Genomic DNA, 20,736 nt, shown 5'->3' on the forward strand with positions numbered 1-20,736 from the left:
TTGTGACAGTGAAAGCAATGTAGGCCTTTAGCGCTTACATAGCGCTTGTAGTACATAGGCCTTTCAAAGAAATAACCAGGTTCCTCGAAGTACCAAAGGTCGCACTGCTAGCCATGTAGTTTGTACATTGTGATGGGGGAGATTGATTGCCTTCCAAATGGAATATAAACCCAGGAATATTTATGAATATAGTTAAGGATAAAGTGGGGTGTACTGCAAGCCCAGCTACTGTACACATCTCCTTTTAGTGGCAAAATCGTGACCGTTTTGGCTAATGACTTCTAGTTGCATTTCCTGTACTATCCTAAAGTGGGTGCTGATCCTTTTGGACTTAGGTTTACCTGGTTATTTGTTACGCATGCTACCAAAAACACGCTCCTCCCATAGTTCTCCTGCCTGCACTGCCCAACCAACAGCCACTTTGGGCAGTGCTACAGGCAAGGAAGTTGAGGTGCCCCTCCTCTAACATTTACCCAAACCTTAGATCAGAAACAACCTAGTCAGTACTAACCAACCGTTGTGCTTCTCTTCCCTCTTGGTACCAGAACCTTCTCAATGGCAATCCGTGCTGCTCAAGGGTGATGCTCCTTGCAGTAGTACTGAACATCTTCACTAACTTCAGTGCTGTTGCCTGCTTCATGAAACTTTTTATACATATTGGTAATGGCATCTATGGGCACTTTACCCCCGATAAGCAAGCTATGAAAATGATTCATCAAATTATCTCCATTAAACCCAATCGATGAATACAAAAAAAACAAGGTTTTCCGTTTGCTGAATTTAAATACAATGATACTTGTGAAAGGACATTATATATCATGAAAATGCAATATTATTTAAAGATGTTTTCTTTAAGTGTAACTGACTTTTGAGAAAGTTATGCATATTTTATCAAATAAAATGCAAACATGTTACTTGGAATTGATCTCTGAGGAAATTAAAGCAATAACTGTAAGGCAAAAAGACTAGTCCTGTTTAAGTGTGGAGGGTGTGACGATTCACCAGGTCTCGTCACTTCTCCCCAGAGGGGAGCTCTTTCCTATGAGAATAAGGAGGTGAGGCCACAACCCAATAGTCCCACTTTGGGTGGTGATATGCGGGACGACCTCGTAGGAAGGGACTCCCCTCCTGGAGAGGAGGACATGCACCTGGGCAAAAGCCTCCCTAAAACTGTCACATAACCTCCTACCCTCATGGTCGTCCTTTTCTCCCAGCATTGATAGTGGAACCATGTGTTATTGTAAAACCATGACACTGACAGATGTGAAACATGCTGGGACGAAGAACACGAGAAGCATGTGGAATAACAATATGCAAATACAATGAAGAACTGTAACGAAGTGGCCTACTGGAGGCATTAAGTATACTAAAGAGACTTAAGTGAATGGTGGTCACATTACGCCAGAGCAGAGTCAACAATATAAAGCAGAAAGCAAGGAAGGACCAAGAGTCTCCTTGTGGAATCCTGTAGTACGCGAGCCAAACCTGGGAAGACAGAAGGTGAAGCGGAAGCATCTCGCCAGAATGACATAATGCTGCTGAATCTTCCTGGGAACCAGCAGGATGCTGTCTCGCGTGATGGTGGCGTGACCCGAAAGAGGTGGCCAGTCTGGTCCAGAAACTATGCCGAGACCACCAGCGTGCAGTGAGGAGGAGAGGCGAACCCGTGAAGAACCGGAGCCGTGTCCCAAGGATACTGGAGGTAATGAGAACAGTGGGAAGACCAGATGGAGTCCGGGAAGAAGCCTGAATAGAACAGAGTGCATTGGGAGTCCTCTCCCTCTTTGCAGTGGTCTACCTAATACCACTGTTCCAACAGAGTGCCTCTGGAGTCTACTTTTGGAGAAACCAGTAAGGAGACAAATGAGATAAACCGAGAACCCTGGGAATAGAATCCCTCACCGGAATGTCAAGTGTAAGCCAAATCAGGCTGTGAACTTGTATTCTTCCTGGAAGGAATTGGAGACTAATTGAAGTCTTCTATTCAAGTGCTTGAAGAACACTGTGTGGAGCTTTTACAAAAGTACCAGGAGAACTGAGCCATTCCCCCTGGTCCATTCTACTTGAACATTGAAGGAATGACTCCTACATTGCTGCAAGATTGAAGTGTTAACCAGGAAGTGTTTACTTTACTTAAAACATAGGGAAAGATTATAGCCCACACCATGCCCCCTCCTAGTCAGTTTCAGAACTCAATTTGGTGAGCTTGAGTAAATGCTCCTGTAGTCCCTGGAGTTAAAGATGGTCATTGCTGTGTGATCCATTCCAGTCCTCCCTTCATGGCCAAGGTGCCATCTTGGTAAAGCAAAGGAAGACATAGTGGCATTGTTGTAAAGCCAGGCGCAGAGCTGCAGTCAGTTACCTGCATTAGAAAGCATTTGCAGTTGTGTCAAAGCAGAGACCAAAGCGCAGCTGAGGTAGGACCTGTTGACTCAACAAAGACCGTTTTGATTTAGACTATCTTATGGCAGGGAAGTCGTGGGGGTACAGTAATCGTGTGTTCTACCTGCTCCACCAGAGTAAGTGGAATATAGTGTATTGCCACTTTGGGTTTCCACGCTCCCTGTACAACAACAGAACCTGTGTTTCAGCTCAAAATACATTGTCCCCTCGCCTAATATTTTAAAGACCTTCAGAAAATACAAGAATTGTCAAGGTTGTGCAAATTACCTGGAATGCTCGGTAAAACCTTCCCATGCAGTTAGCTACATTGGGGGAATAAGGGAGACGGTGGTGGAGCTAAATAACACAAAAGGACAACAATCGCTGCAAAAGACATGGTACTCTTCACCTCAAACATTTGTTAAATTAGTGAGATACCTCTTTGGTCGGGGCTTAATGTATCAAATCCTGCCCCGGGCCACATCATATTCATGCATGTTCATGTGAATAAATGCCACACCAGACATAACAGTTTTGGTAAATAGTTATTAATGTGATGTTTGCACACTTCAAGTTACATAGAAAAGGAAATATATACACAAATGAGAGTTTTAATATACCAAACACAAAATGTAAATATAGTTTTAAAAAAAGGTCGTAAAAAACTTGTTACACGATCCTGTGGCTTGGAAGTAGTGGTGAAGAACTGATTTGGAAAAGATAGTTAAGCAAGTGAACAGAAACCCAGTGCTGGAGGGAAGATGGAATGGAGTGAAAAGATATCAACGAGCAGACTTTTCTGAATTAAATCAAGTCGGAGAGAAAAATATTTTTTTTAAAATCAGAAATTAATAATTAGAAGTGGAAGGCTTGGTTTCAAAATGAAATCTAAACCAGGTTTCCTTACAACACAGGGTAGAATGGAGAAATGAAAACTTATGAAAGAACAATTAACAATAACAACTCTGGGTATTGGGTTCATACACCAGAGACTTCTCTGTGTATACTTCAAATACAGTGCGTATACACATTAACCTTGCGTTTCAAATTTCAGGTTAGCTTAATTTTCACAAATATAGTGCTTAATACAGGTTTATAAATAACTAAACAAATACATCAGTTTTGTAGTTCCTACAACTGTATTGGTTTGTTGTGCTCATACGCTGGAGTCCATAAAATTAAAAAGATTGACTCCCTGGGCTTCATGAGAAAATCCCCATTGGGTCTGCCAATGCGTGTTTGGGGAATACACTCGGAGGAAAAAGGAAGAGACTTGGCTTCTAGACAAACTGTTAAATCCCAAAGGAGGGAAAATATTTAATCTGTCCACAATCTAGAAGCAGATTCCTCTTAATGTTGTGCGCGTTTCGGTGGTCTTGAACTGCCACCTTCTTCAGGGCAAATTCATGCTACCCTCTTGCAAAGAGGGGACAAAAAAGAAAAAAAGGGGAGATTATTGGAATTAAGATCTCAAAAGTAGGTTAAAACTGTGTGGCGAGTGGCAGGCTTGGAGTAACCTAGTAGGACCAAGTCTGCTCAAAAGTTTACATTGACAAGTTTTGTATATAGCACAGAAGTGCTAGAGCCCCTACTGTGGTTGGAGAAGGCAAAAGAAGGGATTTCTTTCTATTCTGGCCTAGTGGGGTTGTAGAGCAGTCTCCGAGGCCGTGAGACTGAGCCCACGTGCTAGCCCCCGTTGCTCCGACGGTCTGGCGGCGGGGTCATTGAGACACCTGGTGTCTGACGCTGGGAAGTGCTGGAAATGTTTGGATCCGGATCAGTTATTGTACTGGTTCCTCTAATAGGGTGAATGGAAAAGTATGTATTGTAAACTCCCCTATTGTTTATTGGAGCTGGAAACAAGAGCAATACAGTTCTCTAAGGTTGCTGAGAAATGAGAAAAGACCCTAACTGTGGGATATATGAACCACCAGGGTGTGGTTGGGTTAGGTGAATAAAATAAATGCACCTGCCGAATGCCTTATTAATGTATGGGACTGCTGGTAAATTGTAAGCTCGAACGGAGGTGCTTACCTCAACAAGCGGCTGTGGTCCACCCCATTGTGCTGATTCCTTTAGCGTTCAAGCGAGCAGGAAAACGCCATTTCATTCTTTTGCCGACGGCATCTGTAGGGAAGCCCAGCTCTGCGACCAGTCGCTAGGCAACTCGGAGCTATGCTCCTACGTGTCACGTGACCCGGAGAATCACAGGCCACTCACGAAACATTGAACGGAGAGGGCGGTGGCTCAGAAAGAGGATGAGGATAGGTCCGCCTATGGGGGTGTGTGGGAAGGTGCGTCAGACGGTTCTTCTTTACTCAAGGAAGACAAGAATTCTAACATACTGAAACACAGCTAAAGCTCTTGCAGGTCGGCTAGAAAAAGCCGTAAAAGGGAGGGGAAAAGGGCCAGACGCTGGCAATGTAATGTGGCACATAAAATGGATTAACGCCTTGTGTGGACATTAATTGGTGAAAGTCCTAGGCTGTGATTCCAGCCGAAAAACACAGGCGTTACGTGCCTTCTCATGTGAAAGTGCGGGCAGAGGCAAATGTATATATGCATTGTTCTCTGTGCAGTAGGTCCCGCCATGATATGTGGACCACGTGAGCACATGAATATGGGTCTACTGCCTACTAAGCTTTGAGACATCCCGGCAGACAACTCCCGTGGGTGGTGCATGGCCCTGGGGCATAATTGATCTGTTCTAGGATGGTGTATGTGTACACTCGAACACAATATCTCACGGTGTGTGTGTACCATGAGTGGACAGCCAATCAAAGTTTGGTGAGACACATATTGTAAAGGCAGAGCTTGTGAGGGCTCTGCTGTCTGTGATGATGGTCGGGGGAAACAGATGGATAGGTCCTGTTGGGGCCCCCTGTATCACCATCTTTCATGCAGGTTATGTGCCCTAGAAGCACATAGATCTCTTGTTGGTGACCAGGTGCGGGGAATCCGAAAACATCATGCTCTCTGGCGACATGGTGATCCCAAGGTTGTTGCTAAAGCCTGTAGGCGGCGGCCCATTATTGGAAATCACAACAGTCTCGTCAGTTTTGGAGAAGAATATATAGGTGAGAGACTCCGAAGGGAGTGATGTGGTGTCTATGGTAGTGTATGCTGTTCATTTAAACCATTATTCCAGCTGTCTAGCCTATGGATCCAACGGCTTTCTAGTCCCAGGAGGCTTTGTGTCCCTGAGCCTGTTGATAACTTATCCAGAACCCACCATAGCAGGTCTTCAGGTGTGTTTCATGTTTAGGTAGTGCTGGACCAGAGGTGAAGTTTCATTCTTACACCTGATCCTTGATCTGTGCTCAGAGATGCGAATATTGACACTGCGCATGGTTTGTCCGACGTATCGTAAGCCACACGGCACTCGATACAGTATACCACTATTGCAGATTTGCAATTGCTAAAATGTCAAAGTCCAGGTTTTGTTGCCAAAGGTGAAACTAGGCATTTTCCTACAAGCTACACACGAACCACATGGGTGGTGTCCCACAAGTGGTCATAAGTTCCAAGGTCCTCCCCATACAGGTGTTTTAGAGAAATTGGAATGGACCAGAAATTCACGGATATTGCGTGATCTTTGGAATGCAAACCATGGTTCACTTTCCTCTGGAAGATTGTTTTGCCAGGGGCCGATATTTGTGAATGATGTTCTTGATGTTGTACGTGTGGGGGCCATGCGTAAGTACACACGCAAGTCTGGTATCTTGCTCAGCTTGCTGGTTCCCTCCTGTTGTCAAAATGGATTCTCGGCAGGTAAATCTCGCCCGTTTCTTAGATGTAGATATAAGTTTTCTGGGATAACCTCTGTATTCCAATCTTTCACTCAAATCTGCTGCATTGTCATAAAAGTCTTCCAATTGTGTGCAATTTCTCCAAAGGTGCAAAAATTGCCCATATGGCAAATTTTCCTTAAGATGTTGTGGATGCTCGCTTGTAAAGTGTAGTAGTGTGTTAAAATCTGTTGGTTTCCTATAAAGGTTGCATATAAGTTTGCCCTCTCGGTGACTGATTTTTAAATCCAGGAAGTGTATGGTTTGCCTATTGTGTTACATGGTGAATTGTAGATCTGGATCCTGGTTGTTTAGCCATGTGTAGAATGTTTCAAGTTCTGTCGAGTTGCCTTCCCATATAAAAATGATGGTGTCTATGAATCGACGCCACCATTTAATGTGTTGTTGCCATGGGTTTCCCTCGTTGGATATATATTTTGTCTCAAAGGCTGCCATATATAAAATTGCCATACTGGGAGCAAAAGTTGCGCCAATGGCGGTGCCCTTTGTTTGCAAATAAAATTGGTTGTCAAAATGAAGAAGTTCTTACACAGCGCCACAGTCATAAGCTCGATAATGAATGCCGGAAGGGACTCGTGATTGCGGGTTGTGGAATACTCGTATACAGTGCTTTGATGTCCATTGTGACTAAAATTTGAATGTCGGGTTTGTATTCCAAATTCTCAAAGGTCTGTATCGTGTGGGTGGTGTCCCGTAGGTAGGGGTCTCTGTTGCCAATCATTGGTTTAAGAAATTCATCTATGAATTTACACAAGGGTTCCAGTAGGCACCCACACCCGGATACAAAAGGATGGCCCGGTGGGTTTACCGCGTCTTTATGCACTTTAGGTAAGGCATATAAACATGGGGTACGTCCCTCCGATGTTAGGAAAATCGATTCTTTTTCTGTAATCCAACCTCTATCTAGAGCAAATTGGACAATTTCTGAAATTTCGATTCGCATTTCTTTGGTCAGGTCTTTCCGCAGAGGTCGGTAGCTGTCTCTGTCACCAAGTAGGGTCATGACCATAGTCTTATATTGTTATGTAGACATGATGACAATGCCTCCGCCCTTGTCTGCCGGTTTGATAACAATCTCATTGTTTGTGGCTAGTTGGGTAAGAGCCTCCTTTTCTATTTTTGTGCAATTGTGTCTTAATTTGTATTTTCTTGTTTGTTAATTTTTTGTAATCTTTAAGTATACACTTCTCAAATGTGATCAAATCACTTGGTACCTGATTCTCCATGGGACAGAAAGTTGATTTTGGATGTAGACCTGTGTCTAATTCTTGTTCTGGTGTTTCTCTCTCCTGAAAGAAAGTTCGTAGTCTTACTGTACGTAAAAAGCGTCTTATTACCATTTCTGTTTTATACCAGTCTGTACCTGTGGTGGGTACAAAGGTCAAACCTTTGCTTAATACTGAACGGAGTGGAGCGACAAGGAGCTGCCATGCTTTGATACAATTGACACATTTCGGCAACTGGATATCCCCACTGTCTTTGTTGTCTTTAGTAGTTTAATCCCAAGGGAAGTCACTTGACCTGGCTTTCTTTTCCACCTCTCTTCCCACGTCCAATCTCTCTGTTGGTCCTTCACCTTCTGACCACTTTGTCCTCCACTTCAGCATCAGATTCTCACCCATGTGACCCCTCCCATTCCTGCTATCGCTAAATGCAAATTCATCCTGGACTTCCTAACCCCTTTACTAGCAGAAGTTAGTTCCACCCTGCTCTCCCCAGATCAGACCTCCAATGAACAGGCATTATCCAACTTTAACCTGGCTATCCCCTCACCCTTTGACCTGCACTAATTCCTTTGTACCTTCACGCCTTCTTCCCTTCAATCCCAGCCCTGGATCACCTCTCGGGTCAGCCTTCTCAAAATACAACTGCATGCCACCTCCATTAGTAGTGAAGAGATTAGACCCATCCCTCTTCTCCTTTTCAAGACTGCCCTTTTTTCTTTCACCACATCCCTCGACTGCCAAAGCATCCAATTTTCCCATTCTTACCAGCACCCTACACTCTTGGTAACCGTCTCTCCGCCAAACTTAAAGCCATACTGGTTTATCCTTGCCCAACTGCAATCTGTTCCCTTTCCGTCAATGACTTTGCTACTACTTTTCTAAATTCCAAAGAATCCACAACACTCACCACCTTTCTATCACTCTTCTTGATGAATTGGCACACTTTCTGGACTGCCAAACACTTATGCCTATCCATTTGCTCCACACACATTCATGGAGTTTGAACCTCCCACCTGCTCCACTCTCCTCCCTCTTCAGCCTTTTTCCCAAAGTGTTCCCACGTGCTTCAAGGTATCACTGCCCTATCTATCCTAAAGAAACCATTGGCTGATCCTTACAATCCTGCTATTGCCCTGTTCTTTCCTGCCCCACCCTTCTAGAATCCTTGAACAACTTGTCTTTTACAAAAGCCCTTCACACCTGGATGCTAATGATCTCAGGCACTCTTTCCAGTTTGGTTTTCCAGAAGTCCTTGTATGGAGTCGGCCTTCACCCCCCTCTCTAATTTTCCGATCTCTGCTACCAACTGCAAACTATCCATATCCTACATGACCTCTCATGCAACTTTGGATTCAGTGGACCTTTCTTCTTCTGAACCCAACTAACCATGGAATTCATGAAACTGCTCTTCGGTGGATTTCTTCAAATCTTTTGTATTGATCCTTCTTCACGTCTTACGACACAGAGACTGCTTATTCTACCGCTTTCCTTGAAGGTGCCCCTCCAGGCTCTGTCAGTGGGCCCTTACTATCTCGTGTTTACACCTCTTCCCCTGGTCAAATCATGCCATCCTGTGTGTTGTCCTATGACATGTTTGTGGACAAGTATCATCTTCGCATTCTCTAGTCCTATTCCTGACCTCTCTCTTATACATCTGATTGCTTCTTTGCCATCCACCATTGAAGGGCACTTCATTTCATGCTGAAATCCTCTGACCGAAGTAATCTACCTTCTCTCATCTTCCCTCACACATCTCATCACCACCAAAATCTACTACACTGTTGCCTTCAGTGATTTTTCACCCATACCTTTATGGTGACCAGAATGATCCTAAAACCCACCCCCACCTTACTTACAACTCCACTAAAATCCTCAGACACCTTGGTTACCCTTTGCTGTGGGCACTGTGCCAGCCTCCTCAATGGCAACCCTATTGACTACTTTTTCCCACTTGTCATGGGACTCTGTTTTGCCACTTGTACCCTCTACAATCTTCTTTGCTCTTAACCCCCACTCAATACTGTCACCAGACAAGTTGATTCTCAATGCAAGACCAGTCCCTCTTTAAATGTGTAGTGATGTAGGGCTTTTGCACAAATCTCTCCCTGGGCTTGCTTGCTCCCCCCTAATTAACACCACCTCCCTCTAACCCCCCCGCATTCTGCACCCACTTTTCACTCCCAAATCTGTTCCCCTCTGCACCCTCTTGTTACCGCTTAATTTTCCTTTTTGACTCCCCACCCCCCCCCTTTGCAAGTGCAAAACTCGATCTTTATCCACTCATTGAAATCCGCCACCTCATAAACCAAGAACGAGGACCCTTTAACTATCATGTAATCCTGCCCCTCCTCCGTTCAACTTCACTGTATATTCTAACCTGTACTTTGCTAGGCCCCTTGAATTAATTACCCAATGTTTGTCCTGTCTCGGGTCTGTGTAACATGCGCTCTCCTTCACCCACCAACCTTTTACTCTCTCCCTAAATTGTACGGCACCTCACACACCACTATCTTTTGATTGCTTTGTAAGTGTTTCTGAGTGAAACACCTTGTATCCTCAGTAAATACAATTCATCCAGCTCAAACATACAGGACAAGTGTCCACCGATGAAGCAAGCATTTCTAAGCAGAAAGAAAATGCTTGAATAGGATGATATGTGCAATCTAAAGATCCAGGAGTCTTAGAAGACTCAGGAGGATCACAGGTGATGGAATGTAGGGCTCCTTGCATTCCAGGGAATGAAAAGCATAACATCAGGATTTTATTTCAGGGCATTCGATGAGTAACTAGACCAATATATAGAATGGGTAGTCGGAAAACAAACTTGAAGGCACATGCTTCTTTCTAGTCTAATGTCTTCCTAACAAAGCCAATTGATCAATTTTAAAGGCAGCGCACCAAGCCATGAAACTAAAATGACCATCCAGGTTCTTGGGACTATGAACTCCTGTGCTTGCAGCTTCCCAATGTCTAGTCCTATTTAAATTTCACACTAATGCTGTTTCTATCTGGGGGCCGGCCAGAGTTTGAGAATTCTACAAACATCTTGGATTGTCAGAAGGTTTATTTTTCAGTACTGATTGTGACCGACGCATTAGTGACTGTGCATGTAAATTAGCATTCATGGTTGCAGTTCTGATGGGCTTTTGCAATTTTGATGTATTTGAGGGCTAGGCATGGCTTAGGTTTTATAAGGGCACGTAAAAAGGAGTATTATCGAATTCTTTTAAGGGCATTATTGGAGATCAGACACTGCTATTTTGAAGTGCTGTCTAAATATATGGGAGCAAGTGCTTTGAAATTCTTACCTATGCCCATTTACCCATGCTTCAGATGCTACAACTGAGCAAGAACTGGTTTTCTATCTTTGATTTGTAATGTAGATGCTGGATGTTGCAAAGCTGTTCATTGTTTTGTCCTGGTATGGCACCTGAAATCAATTAGTTTGTTGTGTATGTGCTTTAAAAATCCTTAAATCAAATCCAACGATGCTAAGGTACCTTTCCAACAACTCAGGGACCTATGAGTGGGAGCGGGTTGTCGGTTATGTCCCATTAAATTGAGACCACCCTTAACCTGGGGAGTTCCTTCCAACCCAATCAAGGAGTCCTGCAATACTTGCTTATGTCATTTTTAGCACTGGCGTTACTGAAGACTCATAGTCACAGAAATCTCCCCCCTCACTCCCTGCGCCCACAGTGAGCCAAGAACCAGGCCTGGTATAGGAAATATATTTGTATTTATTTTAATTATAGTTAATAGAAATCACACTAAACTACACATGTCACCTTATTTGTGGCTCACAATTAACTTCTTGTTACACAAGAATCCCACTGCTGGGTTAAATTAAATTATCAACAACACTGGTCCATGCATAAAATAACTTTACATTTGCATTGCTGTACATTTGTGTTATTCCTGCACACTCACAAGGCTAGCAGTTGGGTTACAGATTCGTACCAATGCATAGGACCGTTATGATTTCACCCACACCGTTATCAAAATAAGCAGAGGGTGATTTAGCAGTGGGTTTTTCAGCCCCACACCCCCCCCCCACTTTGGTCTGTGTTATGGAAGTCCAAAGAACAATTTAGAGGTTTGAAGATTTTTGGATTTCAGACCGGCCTTCACTTAAAGGCCTGTGTTGGGGAAGCCGGATAGCAAACATTGGGATGATTGGAGAATTCTGGGGTTTCAGTCCCCCCACCAAGACTTAAAGGCCTGTGTTGGGGAAGCTGGCAGTTTAGGGATTTTTTTAGTTTAGGGACAGACGCCCCTTTTCCTAAAGAAGTATGGGTCAACAGGACAAATAGGAACACCTAATTAAATTAGTCTATAGTTTTCAGCGCACTCCTGTAATGAGCTTGGTTAATTTTGCGTTTTTTGCAAAATCATGCTGTGGTGTTCTGCCAAGGGGGATCAAATTAATATTTTTAGTTAATGAGGCTAAGGATCTACAGTTTTGCATCCCCCACCCCTGCCCAGTTCAGTCCCCGCAAACATTTTGCCATGCAAGAATGGCGCTGTTTTTTTGCGGCAACATCATATGGAACCTGCAAGGGACACCCCCGCTACCCCTTGCTCCCATTTACCCCAAATATTGTCCCCACATATGATGTCACCTATGCTGTTTCACAGCGACTATATGCATGGCAGCATTATATATGGGGACAATATTATCTGATAACACCCGACCACGATAAAGGGAAAGGATTTAAGGAAGCAGATTTCCCCCACCTTTTGGTCTCCCAGGGTTCACTTCTACTCACATAGAAAACCTCTGTTTAAAGTCGGCATAGCCAGCTGCACGTCGGGACCCTCTGGAAGGATAGGGCAGGGCTCTGGTCACTCCACTCTAAAAGATGGCCTCCAGCTCTCCAACATAGGACCCAGTCAGCGTTGAGGCTTTCCCAGAAATAGACCGCTCCACCCAAAGGCAATCTCTGCAAAGTCTCCTTTTGGTGTTTCGTTGTGGCTGTCAGATGATAAGTTTCAGCAGCTCACCTGATGGTAATCTTTAGCAGCCTTCCCGTCCTCATAGTGCAGTCCACCTTTATATAGCAGCGATGACACCATCAAGTTTAAAATCATGCGGGAGTACCCTGCAAGAGTTCTCACAAATAGGATTGGACAGTGTCATGATTCCTGCCCCTCCTGTCCCCAGCGCTCCAAGATGTCAGGCTGGAGCCAGGCTACGATCACCTACATGGCCCTCAAGGGCCTCTCCATCCCTCCAACGACAAACTTGGAGTCAGACTTGGCGCTTGTGGCACCAGACTCACTCACTCCCATAGGATAACATTGGGGATTGGACTTGTAGTGCTCTGATGGGGACAAGATGGATGCCCCCACACATTTCGGTTCCCAGAACTGCATGTGCAGTCTAGTCTTTTGGGTGTGGTTCAGCCCAGAGACACCTGGGATACCCAGAGACTATTTAAGCCATGCCCAGGCTGAGAAACATGCTTTGTTTTCTGCACCTGCAGCGTGACACTCACTGTGTTCGGATCGGTCTCCAGTAGGCCTGCATCTTTCTTCTGCGCTCAGCTCCTGCAAGAACATTCCCATCCTGGCACGCCGCTTCCTAAGGAAAAGGGAAAAGAACAGAAAAAAGGCATTAGTAAGCATTCAGCAAATCTTCACTTATTTTTAAAGACTGTACGAGCTTCAAACGCTTACCTGAATCCCAGCCGCTCTGGGGGAACTTTGTCTCCGGAACTTCTCATCCATCTGCAAGAGGGAAAAGACACTCCATGTTAGCGTGGAAACATCTAGAGGTGCTGCATACCGTGCTTACTCACCGCATTTCTTCTTCATAACCGGCATCCACGCTGAAAACGGTGCGGCACCTAAAAGACTCAGAAAAATAACTCTGTTCAATACAAATACGAAAGGGTCGCATCGCGCATCATGCTCTCACTCACCTTCAGCGCTGGCCATCATCTAAGGAAGGAAAGGAACGAAGTTAGAGAACTGTTCAAAAGACTCATTATACTTAACTGTCGGACTCTTGCCAGTGAAGTAACTAGGCAGCAACGAGCCTACATCAATCAAAGCGCCCCTGCGCTGAAAGCAGGATGGAGAGCACACTTTCCAAGAAAACAAGGTGAGCTGTGGATCAAAGGATATTTCTTTGCCAATTACAGGTTGAATAATGAACTATATGAACTGCTTAGCCACTGAGGAGCTAGAATCCACCATCTATTGATAATTACTTTATGGGCAAGTGTCATAGAAACAAACAAAGATACAAATGCAGACCTATTTGTATATCAGCCCCTGGTTCTAGTGGTGATCTTGGTAGCCGCATGATGGACGTCTATAGGGTTCTGGAAGGAAGACTGGGAAAGGGATTTGATTAAATTGGTGGCAGCCAAGCGGAGTTCCATCAGCACGTATAAGACCAGTACAGAAACGGCAGATGAGATTCGATGATATATCTTTCTGGAGGTATCCATGAAAGGCCTTGTAGGGAGATGGTTGTCCTTGTCAATGAGCCCATTGACCATAAAGAGACCCACAAGAATGCAAGGAGGTCACTGAAGTATTTTTCTTGAATTATCACATTATATTGGATACCGAAAATCAGGCAAATACATGGCAACCGCACCAGAGATGTTCAGTCACTTGATAAAATTGAAGGAAACCCAAACCTAAAATGTACCGGAAAGGTGGAATGGTAGGCTTAATTAGCTGATTTTGAAGAGACTCATTAATACATAGAATGATAGAAGGCAAAACTTTCATTATGATGATGTTCAATTGTTAGGTCATGGAAGGCAAACAAAGATGATTTTATGGAAGGGGGAGAGAAGAAAGGAATGGAAATAGATTTACGCAAGTAATTAAATAGAAGTGGAAAGTTAATAGTTGGTTTTAGTACAGGAGCACATGTAGAAGGTCTTTGGCAGTTTTAGTACGGGGGAAAAAGCAGAACTGGTTTTGTCATCAAACTAGCTATAGATTAATAATTGCCATGGTGTCACTGTATGGTGCATGCTCTGTAGTATTGATAACATCGAGATAGCTCGAATGAAGTTCATAAAACCTTCAATGTTATTGCTTGATGGCTTTTAATTTCTATAGCGTCTTTTGAAAGCTAATTTCAGGCCGTTAAAAGTAGTCTGTTCAAGAAGTAATTGTTGCCTCAATGTGCATATTTATAATACTTGTATGCAATTTCAGCATTAGAGTTATACGTTCAGTTGGTTATGTTTTCTGTGATGCATTTGTATGTGTTCCAGGTAAAATGGTTTGCGGCTATAGGTGTTTTGCCTATGTACCAACCAGCAATGTCCAACCACTTGTACCAAGCGGTTTAGATTTACCTTTGCGTTTGTGTCAAAACAAAAGGTTTTAGTCCACAATTTATTGGAAAATCTTCTTGCAGTTGTATGAATTCAAAATGAGTGCAAACGACAGTGATTATATACACTTTGCATTACACTTTGAAGATTAAATGTAAGACGAAATTAACCAGTTTAAGCAAGGTGGGATCTGTCCTTTTACAAGAAGTGCACACACAAAGTGAATGTTGGTAGACTACAGCCCAGTCACACAAAAGAAACAGAGCATGAAAATGCTGGTTGAGGGCTCTGTGAGCAGGAAGGCGGTTTTCTGTCAAAGATCCCAAAGTACTGGTACACAATTACAAACAAAATGCCGGCTTCGTTTGAGAAGACATGAAGTTAGGAGACGTCATTGCACGCTGTTGGACTGAAAATGAAGGTCAGAAGACGGATGATGCTGTTTAGTTTTAGTGAGAATAGCCAATTAAAACTGAAGTTGAGTGGGTGCAACAATCCAAAAGATGCTCATGCCCTTGACGCAGTACATCACAGATAATGCTATGCAAAAGATATACACTGTCTTGCAACATGCAAAGAAAGCCCCACAACCTGCCAGAATGTTTATTAGGTGGCCCTTTGGAAGGGAAGGTTGCTTAGTTAACACCTAAATGGCTGCCAAAATTCGGGGCCGAAAATGCAGCGCACACCTACTATATGAAGTTGAAAATGATTTGTCATGTGTAGGTTGTTAATCCTTTGCAATGATGTAGTTACTTGAATATTTCACTAAGAATGCTGTTCGCTTTTCATCAGAGCAACTTGGTATGTTTTGTTAATTACTGTTTGAAGGGTTTTTCTTAACATTCGCAGGAGGGTGACTTTTCTGTACCCCCTCGAGACGTGCACTAAAATCAAAATGCGTGTGCTCTTATTAAAAAAGGTTGGATTGGAAATACTCGCTGGAAAGTGGAACTCTTGGTTCTTTGCAATCCCTCTTTTCGAAAACTCTCTACTGTTTTAAGTAAAAACATGTTTTTTTACATCTAGCAAAGCTGGTGCAGATCTAATTTAAATTGCAGGCAACGTGAATAATTACCAGCGACAGTGTACACGGCAGTGCAAAGGTAGCATCCGTTGAAATAATATTATGCTAACAGCTGGTTAATTATTCAAGTCCATCAAGGCTTGGAGGCCATGCATTGATTGTATCTTCAACATATGTGGCAACTGCATGTAATTTGCATGACTGTATGCCACTCAATGGCCCTCATTACGACCCAGGCGGTAAGGGGTTTACGCCGGCGTAAACATCGCCGACCCTTACCGCCTGAGTACGAGTTCCCTTAGCGCCATGGCGGATTTAACACCTGCTTTTAGCAGGTGTTAAAATCCATGGCGCTAAGGGACCTTGTTGTTAATTACGCCACCGTAATTTACGGTGGCGTAATTAACGCCTTCCCCACTCCCATTATGCCCTATGGGGCAAAAATGGGAATGGGGAAGGGTAAATGGGGATTGGGGACTTACCGCCCCGCCAAGGTCGGAATGGGGCGGTAAGTCCGCCAACCACCATGGCGGAGTTGGCAACTTAGCGCCATGGACCATGGTGCTAATAGCGCCATGGTCCTCCGCCAAGGTCCTAATGAGGGCCAATGTCTGTTGTGCGCATTGGGTATGGCAGAGCCCCAACTGTACTCAGTTGTCCCAGGGTTTTTAGATTAATTGCCACTCGCCCATTCCATCTTTAGCACTGCACCCACAGAGTACGACTGTCCCACAATACGTTTGGTGCAGCTGTCGCATAGCATAGCATGTTGAGCACAGGCGTTGGTAGGTTTGTTAAAGATGCAGGGCTACGCTAATATCAGGACTCTGGGCTAGCTAGTCTTTTGCTTGTATCCCCTGAGCTTCTACCCGGGGCTACAACCAAAAGACCCGCGGCTATAGCCTCCCTGCTCCTGCCGACACCTCTGATGTGGAGCATGATGACTACAATGCACAGCTAGCATTCCATTTCTAATGGCGAGTGAACTGCCACATGAGCAATATATACGATGTGCTTGCAGTGTAATGCTCTTTTATTTCATGTTTGTTCAGACCATGATCTGCTGTCACTCGCCCTACATTGCTTTGATGCCATGACAATGGAGTAGGCTCTATACAAATACAATGGCAAACACTTAGCAACACTACGAGGAAGTCTGTTACTCAAATTGTGTCAAAGAGGAAGATATAATATTGAGAAAATCCTACCGAAAATGTTTTGTTTTTTTTGCCATGGCAGAGTATTCAGCAAACATGGTTTTCAAGACCAAATCGCAGCATGTTTTGTTGAAATCAATGTTGTAGTTCACATGAAGCTGTACAGATTACAAATAAATTAAAATATGAAGCATCTATATCAGGCTGGTAAATTACTACAGAAAACCACCCTTGCAGAGAAGTGAAAGTACATGGGTACCATCATGTAGGACAGAGCTAAAAAGTGCTCTCCTTTTTCAAGTGATGTATAGGAGGTAGAATCATGTTAGATGGTTGTGACAGGGTCAGGGGCTTGACCTGTATCGGGAGGAAACGGGGATCCTTTCCAGCTTGGGAATACTGCCTACCGGGGAGTATGCCAGAGCCAGGCCTACCACAATGTAATATCGCTCCAGGTCATAGTCAGGTGACCTGAGCTCCTGATGTTGAACGGTCACATGACCGATGCTGATGAGAGCGAGCCAAAGGCGCAAATAAAGTTAGTTCACGTTTACCAGCATCATGTGTGGTTGTGGTCATTGCATGCTGCTGCGCTGCGCCTCAGCCCTAGTGCACCCCAACCCTGGCCATCACAATGGCGACGAGGTGGTGAGCCCACTGCCATCAACCCTGTGGTGCGGGAGCCCCCCGTGGCTATATGCACCCTTGGTGACCAGGACCGACATCAGAGGCCCATCAGAGCTCGAAAGGGGCGGAGCCTCACCACTGAGCCGTTCTGTTCACACAGGAGCATAGACGCTCCCTCGTAGAGCTCAGCAGCAGCCAGTCTACACTCGGGCATTCACAGGAGGTGAGCCCAAGCCCAACGTGCCCACATTGCAGTGGGAACATTGCAGCAGGAGCCCAGCAATGCACTCGAGATCCTGATATCCCTCAGGGAGATAAAGTACTTGCATAAGAAGAAGCCAAGGCGACGTGCATCCAGCACATGCACAGCAACATGAGCGTCCAGACCAGGACCCAGCTGCCCCTGCACCCCAGAGACAAGGGAGAGGTGCATTCCCACTACCTTCTCTGCTTCCTTTTGATACCACTATGGTACCGGTGGATGAAGGTATTTGATGCATACCTTGATGCACTAGGCCCTCAGGAAGATAAACGTACTATTATAGGGCTTGTCACACTTACAGCCGGTCCGGAAGTGCAGGGACATCATTTTTGAACTTCCTGAAGTCGTTGAATACAAATATGAACTCAAAGGCATATTGAACTAAGATTTTGCCATTGCTAAGCATTTAGACTGAGAGGGACGTGTTCCATACAACGAGGCAACTCCCAAGTGAGAGCCTGGCCTAATTCGTGACACACTTCATTCTAAGGTAAAACACTGCAAATGACACCGCTATATACATGACAAAGCCATCAAACTGCAGGTTATTGCGGGTGCAAATCCATTCAGCTAAAGAAGAAACTGCTGCAAACACCACACACCCTGGCGGAAATCCTTGTCCTAGCAAGGACAATCTGGCGCTGGGCTTCCAGATATCTTCTTTGAGCAAGGGCCACATCTCACTGACAGCGACAATAAAGGAGGACTCCATAGACTGATTCATAGTGTAGCCCAAAGCTACCAGAACGGAAAAACACCAGTGTTTCCGATGTGGTTACGACCTCCCGCACAACGGGTCGTACCCACTCATTAGCCAAACATGCTCTGCCTGCGGTGAAGACCATTTTCACACCAGAGAGAACTGCCGAGCTGAGAACGCACCGACATAAAACCACCTCAACACTATCGAAAGGAAAGGCACAAATATCTGGAATGGAGGCACAACAGGGAAAGACACCATGCCCGGCCAAAGCACTCTCCCTCACCGGATGCCTGCTGAAAAGGGCGAAGATGGATCCACCACCTTCGCACAAGGACGGCATCCACGAACGAGTCCCAGTCAAGCGCAGGTACAGAAAAAGGGAGAGTACCTCTACGCCCTGGGCAAGCTGGCAGCCTCAAAACATATCCCCACACTACCCGTCAATATCCCAGGGAAAGGTTTCAACTTCCTGATGGACCCCGGCACCACGATTAACGCAATGCCAGAAGATGAATACAGCAAACTTGAGCGAGCCCCAAGACGGCAGAAAGCTTGCGTGGACATATATGCATATTGGGCGAAACAGCCACTCCCATGCCTAGGGCCCTTCACAACCACCTGCCACCACAAAGATACAGGACTACATACTTATTCATGTCCTCAACACTGAAGTGTCCAGTGGATGTGTCTTACGTTTCTAATCAGCTATACATATGGGTCTCATTCATATACTATACCAAGAAATTGTAGACAAGTACATCTCGTCTGCAGCCATAGTAGCCACACACTTCCCCTTGCCCCCCCCCCCAACCTCTTCAAGGGCGTAGGGAAGCTGAGCAGATGCAAATTCCGACTACATATAGACTAGGCAGTGAAATATGTATCCCAACACTACTGGGGAATCCTATTTAACATTCAACATCTCATTGAGAAGGAGCTACTCGCCATTGTGGAAGCCGACATAATTGAGCCAGCATCAGGCCCAACCCGTGGGTCTCCTCAGTAGTACCAGTGCCAAGGAAGGGACCAGAAGGTCATATAAGGCTATGTGTTTGCACGCACCAAACCAAGCCATACTAAGGTAACATCCCCACGGATATGATGCATCTACTCAACGGAGCAAAAATCTTCTCCCGCCTAGATCTCTATAAAGGATACCATCAAATAGAGCTTAGCGAGTCGCAGTACATTACCACTTTCACCACCCATTTAGGGCTTTTTCTGCTATAAGCGTTTGAACTTTGGAATATCTTCAGCTTTGGCGTTATTGCAGGAAAAGATCTGCAAGATAATCTGTCACATACGACAATGCATAAATTACAGTGACGACATCCTCATCTTCGGCCAATCACAGGATGCCCACGATGCAACACAGATGAAAATGTACTGTGTGCTCAGCGAAGCCCGTCTAACGTTCAACAAAGAAAAATGAGCATTCAAAAAGACCACAGACATTTTTTAGCACATCGTCTCTGAAAAGGGCATCAAACCAGACCCAGACAAGATCCGAGCATTGAGGGAAACTCCTCTCCTGACAAACATCGCACAAGTGGGGTCATTTCTAGGATTAGTGAGTTACTGTACTCTTTACCTGCATGACTTCACCTCCACAAGCACCCTGCTTCGAGCCTTAACAAAAAAAGACCACGCCTTTGTGTGGGAGGTGGTGCAACAGAAGGCGTTTGACAAGATCCGGAAAGACATCACAGCAGCTGTCTGCATGTCGTACTTTGACCCCAACATGCATACTGAAATTACGGTTGATGCCAGCCCTGTAGGACTAGGTGCTATCCTTGCCCAACACTTAGGCAGTGAACATGCACAGAGGAGAATTGTCATACGGCAGCAAAAGCCTCACGGTAGAAGAGCGATCCTCACAGGCCGACAAACAGTCTCTAGCAGTGGTCTGGCCGTGCAAACACTTCCACCTTTTTCTGTATGACAAACTGTTTACCATCATCATGGAACATCAGGCCCTCGTCACCATATATGGATAGCTCACAGCCCAGATGCCTCCCCGGATAGCTAGGTGGGGACTCTGCCTGCAAGAGTACAGGCTCAACATCATACATAAACCCGGCAAAGACAAGAATCCAGCAGACTTCCTATCCCGCCACCAGCTTCCAGGACTCCCTACCCCTGACGACCGTGCTGATGGATATATGAACTACATCATCCATCGCGCGGTTCCCCGAGCCATACCTATGGTGGAACTGACAAAGTGCATGGTGGAGAA

The 20,736-nt window shown here is 44.9% G+C and overlaps 1 protein-coding gene across 1 annotated transcript in view; it reads left to right on the forward strand.

Moving 5' to 3' along the window:
- MTHFD1L (methylenetetrahydrofolate dehydrogenase (NADP+ dependent) 1 like) overlaps positions 1–20,736 on the forward strand; it is a 2,103,853-nt gene that overhangs the window by 520,151 nt on the left and 1,562,966 nt on the right. The window lies entirely within an intron of this gene.

This window comes from Ambystoma mexicanum, chromosome 4q (assembly GCF_040938575.1).
Source record: "Ambystoma mexicanum isolate Mex_15411 chromosome 4q, UKY_AmexF1_1, whole genome shotgun sequence".
Classification (NCBI taxonomy): Eukaryota; Metazoa; Chordata; class Amphibia; order Caudata; family Ambystomatidae; genus Ambystoma; species Ambystoma mexicanum.